The sequence below is a fragment of the Fukomys damarensis genome, unplaced genomic scaffold (genome assembly GCF_012274545.1).
Source record: "Fukomys damarensis isolate Sample0158 unplaced genomic scaffold, DMR_v1.0_HiC HiC_scaffold_17, whole genome shotgun sequence".
Taxonomy (NCBI): domain Eukaryota; kingdom Metazoa; phylum Chordata; class Mammalia; order Rodentia; family Bathyergidae; genus Fukomys; species Fukomys damarensis.
In genome coordinates, this window is record NW_022900929.1 from 37730020 (window position 1) to 37736778 (window position 6759).

Genomic DNA, 6759 nt, shown 5'->3' on the forward strand with positions numbered 1-6759 from the left:
GGAAAAAAAAAAAAAAAAAAAAAAAAAAAAGCACAAATACAAAACAGTATGAAATCTAGGGGGCAGGGCTGGAGATTTAGCTCAGCGGTTCAGTGGCCTGCCTTGCAAGCACCAAGGACCCGAGATCAATCCCCGGTACCAAAAAAATAAAAAAAATAAAAAAAATAGAAATCTAGGGGGGAAACCAAACGATACAATCAGATGGGCTTTCTTACTGAAAGCCACCAAGGAAGAACTAGAAGGCTACCACCCCCATGTAGAAGAGAGATCCAATTCAAAAAAGCTTTTAATAATAAGAATGAATACATTGAAAATAAATTAGGAAAACATACAAACTGACATAAATCTTACTTTGCATGTTTAAAATAAAAAGAATATAGCAAAAATTGTGCTAAAGATACAGTGGATAGAAAAAAATACTAGTCATCCATGGTCTTGTTGAATGAAACAAAGTAGCTTGAATCTGACACTTCCTTTATAAAGATTTAAGCCATAGGAGACTTAGGTGGATACTCCTAGCCAATGATAGTTCCTAAAGACATGCTCACAAAATTTCTACAATGAACATGTTAGATAACTGAAATTTAGCAGATTACAAAGTCCTGTTTTGTTTTTAAAAGAAGTGGGGTTATTTGGGTAAAATTATTCAAAGTACAAATAAAGAGCAAAATAAAAGAGATGAAAGGAAACGGGGAGATGAATCTTTTGCAAATGGAGGGGGACCAAGAGTCTGACAGTGGGGAAAGGAGGGAGAAAATATAAAAAAATTTAAGATGTGTCATGCACATGTACCAGCTACCCTCAATGAGCACAATCTTTCTGTGTTATAAACATGGATGATGATGATGATGAAAATGGGGAGGGGAACAAAAAGAATCAATAATGCTGAGTACATGTACCCACTCCAAGACAAATCCATGTATTTCAAACATGTACCAATAAAAAAATAGGATAACAACTTGCTATTATTTTCTCCATTAATGTGACATGAATTTGAGAACAGTTACAGCCAAGTAAAATGGCTTAATAGTTAAACTTATTCTAAAATAAGACAGTATAGGAGGACTCGCAATTTTAAAGGCTGAAATCTTTATAAGATTTCCTTTCCATAATTAAAAAAAAAAGTTGTTGCTATTCCTAACATTAATAAAATGACTCTCCTACCCCTTCTCTCACGCCCTTCCATCCAACCATCCATTCGTTCATTCTTTTTTTTTTTCTTTTTGAGGTGTTAGGCACTAAATTAGGGTCTTGCAAATGCCAAGTAAGGGTCTGCACCACTGAGCTACACACCCAGCTGCCAGGATATTTTAAACTTTAAAATACAAGTTCTAGTTCTTGCTGTAAATCAGAGTAATTGGTGCACTACCTTTCTTTAGCAAACTTTCTCAATTACAAGATAATTCTAATACCTACAGTATACCTCAGATCTAGTTAGGAAATAAGTGAAAATGCTCTGAAAATTAAAAGCTGCTACAGTTAAGGAAATAAGCAATTAAAACTTAAAAATCTGAGAATTCACAGTCACTTAAAAATAATTATGCCAAAACCAGTTATGGCTATTTTTACCTTATTTTCCAATATGCTTTGACAGTTACTGCTAAAGTACTGAAAGGGAGGTGGCTAAACACTGGTAATCCAGCAAATGTTCCTTTAGAAATGTAAACTTACAAAGAGGAATAAGAAAAATCAAGAGATACATTTATCTTTTCCAGAAATATTTCAGAAATAAATGAATTATCAGAAATCATAAACAAAATGAACAGAACACACACACAAAAGAGGTGGGGAAAGCTTCTGTCAGAATTCCGTCTCAACCAATTAGGGTATAAAATAGATGCACTTTGGGCTGGAGATTTAGCTCAGTGATTCTACCACCTGCCTCACAAGCACAAGGACCTGATTTCAATCCCTGGTACCAAAAAAAAAAATACACACACACACACACACACACAAAAACTTCTTTGCATCACAATTTCTTTTAATTATAAATATAATAGCTGTACCAGGGTTAATTGGGGAATCAAGAGATTAAAAACTATAAACAAGCATGAGCTACAGCATCAATGGCAATTTATAAAGTAATTATGCCTTTAATGGCAGTAATTTTTGATAGTTCTTTTTTACTGAATTATGGTCTGAGAAATCATTTTAGAATGCTGTTAAAATAAACTTTACTTTAAAATAATCTGTGCCTGAACAAACACTAAATGACTATATAACCTAGAATTTTACCATATTGAGTTGCGTTATTCTAAGTATATTCAGTAAAACAAAGAATAACATTTTAAGACTCAATACACTTATTTCTTTCTTAAAGGAAATAATCCAAAGTGTTGTTTCACTAACATAGATAAAAATGCATAATATTTGGTTAATGATATCAAAATGTTTACCAAGGGCTGGGAAATCTAACTCAGTGGTTCCTGCACCTGCTTTGCAAGTGCAAGGACCCGAGTTCGATCCCTAGTACCCCCCCATAAAAAAGTTCACCAAAATTATAATAAATGACACACCTAAATGAGTCTCAGATAATAAAATATTAAAGCGTAATTCAGGTGTCTGAAAATGGCAAAGAAAACAAGATAACTATTTGAAAATGCTGAATATACAATACTATTTACTACAAAGCATATATTACTCATGAACTGAGAATCTAACAACATTTTAGAAAATCTTCTTTACCTCACCAACTGTATTTTTTTCAGCAAGCTAAAAATATAGGTATATATTAAACTGGCAATGCTAAAAGTAAGTGGTAAAAAAGAAAATAGGCATCTTATTGGTTGCTTATTCTATACCTGTAGAAGAATTTGCAATTTCTGAAAAAGTGATTTTAGTAAAATGCATAAGACATTTTAAATACTTAAAGCTAGCCATTAAAATTTTTAAAGCATAGATATTTCTAACACATTTTATTTATTTTTATAGCACTTGAAGTTTCTAGTAAAAATATTTTGATTTGAAATTTTGAGTAATCGCAATATATTCCAAAACAAAGTTCCCTTGCCCAAACACTGGACTATACCTTAAAAGAACAATATGTATGAATGTAAAGTCCCTCATTAAAAAAAAAAATGACCTGATGACTACTTCTTAAATCTTACATGGAAACTTAAGTCACAAATGTGATGGCGCTAGGAGACTGCACTATTTTGGAGTGATTAGGATACAAGGATGAGGAAGGAGCCCTTATCAATGTGATCAACACCCTTATCAGAGACCAGATAGCTGTCTTGTTTCTCTATCTGTAAGGACACAGAAGAAGGTGACCTGTATGAACCTGAAAGTGGGCCCTCACTGAACACTGAATCTGCCAGAACCTTGACTGCAGTCTTCCAAGCTTCTCATATTTCTCAAAACTATGAGAAATAAACTTGTTATTTATAAGCTACCCAGGCTCTAGTATGTTGTTACAGGACTCAGAAAAAGATTTAACATGGCCTAAACATAAGGAAGGATTCTGCCTGTTTTATCCCTAGTGCTTAGAACTACTATGCTTCATACATATAGGAACGCATAACTAATCTGTTAAGCAAATATCTACCACACTGTATTAATATATATTGCCCCAGGCATAAATTTATGATAGAAAATAACATAGAAGAATTCTTTAAAGAACAAGAAAGCATCACATAAAACACCTTCCAATAAATGCTGAAAAATCAAATTATGGAAAAAAATTTTCCAATAAAATCCCACTTAGTATTTTTGACATGTCTCTCTAGATTTTCTAATGCATGCATATATTTTTATCCTCTGTATCATGTGATTCTATTCATATTATAATCTAGCTATGTAGTGCCTTTTTTTCCCTTAGTACACGTCCATGGACCTTTCCCAGTGTCAGCATGTAACGATCTACCTTTCACTTTGAAATGGCTGCAAAAAAGTCCAGTATTTAAGATTTGTCAGTATTATTTAGCCAATCCTCTAGTTATAGGCACGTAGACTATTTCCAAATTTATATATAGAGAGCCATGTGTTTTTATATACATATCTTGTGCACTTTCAGTATTTCCTTAATATTAATTCTAAATGAAATTGAGTAAATAATATGTATTTATTCAATTATATTATGAAGATGCCTCTGATAAGCTTATGTTTCAATTAAAAACCCTTCAACTGTTTATGACAGGGACCATTTCCATAAATCTCTGCCCAATTAGGCCTTATCATGTTATCAAACCTTGTCAATCTAACAAGAAAAGTATCTTATTTTCCAAAAAGATTATCTGTATCATTTCCATAATTTAAATTAACGATAACCAAGATACTTTCGTCTGGATATGACTGAGAAAAGTTCTGAGGCTTGTTTTTTACTGGATTATAAGCCTGTATAAGTAACTATTATTATGGAAACATGAATATAACTTAAGGCGCTATGGATGTAACTCAGTGGTAAAGTGCTTTGCTTAGCATGCAGTAAGCCCTAGGTGATCCTCAGCAGTTCAAGTAAAGTCAGGTGGTGGGAAATGCCACAATTTCTATTAAGAACAGAGAGGCAAACACCTGATATGTACAAAGCTCTACATATATCCACATGGTCTCCAGCTTAAAAAAAAAATAGCTATCATAATATAGCCACATTCAGTGTTTTTAGTACTTGAGCTGGCATGAATTCATCTATACTATCTAAAATAACCTAGGCCAACATTTAATGTACAATGGAAATACGCTTTATCCTCAAATGTTGATAGATATAATTATTCTCCAATGACTGCTAAGAGATTGCTTAGTTTTTTTTCTTTTCTCAAGACTACAGCAATTATGTATGTAAAGGATATAGAGTAATGCAATAAAATAACTGTAGCTGTAGCTCTTCATCAGAACATAGGGTCTGTAGAGAAAATAAAAATAGACCTCACTTCTCTACAATCTTTGTCTTTTTTCCAGTATTAATCTGAGACAGAGATAATGCAGTGCTATTCTCAATTTTTAAATGTACAATCCTCTACAAATAAGTGTAAAAAAGTAATGTCATAGTCTACATTTAATTAAGAACTTCCTTCTTGTAGATACCACAAATCATAGGTTTAAAAATGTATAGTTAAGCCATACCAACATTATTTAATAATTATTTATTTTAAATTATATGCTCAAATTATGCAAACTTAAACAACATAGAAAAAAAAAAAAAAGAAAAATTTCCACAATTCCACAAGACCAGCAGAATAATTATTAACATTTTAGTACAGTGCTTCCTAATACTATTTCATTTTATTTTTGTTTTTTGGTACCAGAAATCAAACTCGCGATCTTGTGCTTGCCAGGCAGGTATGGCGCCACTGTGCTAAATCCCCCCCGACCACTATTTCATTTCACATTTGGTCACAACCAACTCCCTATTTTATTCATTAGATTTCTTTAGTTACTTTTCATTTAAGGATAAGAATAAACCCTGTAAATTTTTAATTTTGTATTTGTCTAGAATAATAAATGGTACATATACAATATTTTTGCTGCCTTTTTTTGGTACTGGGGATTGAACTTGGGACCTTGTGCTTGTGAGGCAGGAGGCAGAACCACTGAGCTAAATCCCCAACTATATACAATATTTTAAGCAACCAGAACACAGTTATCTGTGATGAAATAGAAACATGTATCAAGACACATTAGTAACAACAGTAAAGGAAAACAAGTCCTTTGTCCTAGCTTATATAGGAACTACAGGGCTGGGCATTTAGCTCAGTGGTGCTGCTGCTGCCTGCCTAGGTGCAGGCAGTGCCTCAAGCACTAGGTCCCGAGTTCAATGCCTGGTACAAAACAAACAAACAAACAAACAAAAAAACTAAATATATTTATAATGAAAGATTAGTTTGGCTTACATGTGGTACTAAATTTGTAGAGATTACTGTCTACAAATCTATTTTTGAGATAAACAATACATTACATAGTTCTTGTGAACTATAAATATCTATATACAAAGTCTTTGTAAATAGGTAAGGGTTAAGGGGGTGAAGGGAGGGCAGGGGAATGGGGAAAAAACAAGAACCAAGACATATCATGTAATGGTAGAAGATCCCAATGATAAATGTGACTGTATTGCTTGCTTTAAATGTACCAATAAACTTAATGGGGGAAAAAAAAATCTCTATAGAATCCTTTCACTAGTAAATCTATTTTTTAGATTCTCTGAAACAGACTCAAAGATATAAACAAAAAATTATGTAAATTTTCAATAATAAAAGTTTTAAAATATCAGGGATTTTAGATCTTAACTGTATGACACTAAGTCTAAAGGACAGTGCTAACTTGATTGCAGTATTATAAGGTATTTTTTACTAGCTAAATAAAGTCCCTCCATTAACTTCTCAAGCAAAGATACTTAATAAAATAATGCCACCTTTTCAAATTACTACATGGACAATTCATACCTCTTGCCTAAAGCAAAATTACCTTAAGACTATAAATGTTAAGTCCTAACCCTTTTAATCATTTTGGCTTGGAAATAACATTATCTAATTGTTAAAATGATTAAATCAATCAAGTAATTCTTGTTGGCCAAAGAGAAAATATGGCAACTCTTCACTCCCAATCAATCAGGTTTTTCATCTTCTGCTCAAAGATCTAAGCTCTTTTCCTCTTATAACCTCAACTTTGTTACACAATGAGTTTTGTGGGCTTGATAGCAATGCAGTGTATTTAAGAATAAGGGCTATAAATGTTCTGACTGCTCTGTTGGAAAAACATTAAAAATGATCTTAAAACAAGCAAAAACTAGCATTAAAAAAAACCCACAAAAAGGTACATGATCAA

General features: G+C 32.5%; 1 protein-coding gene across 1 annotated transcript in view; it reads right to left on the minus strand.

Annotated features, from left to right (window-relative positions):
• Spred1 (sprouty related EVH1 domain containing 1) overlaps positions 1-6759 on the minus strand; it is an 88363-nt gene that overhangs the window by 12726 nt on the left and 68878 nt on the right. The window lies entirely within an intron of this gene.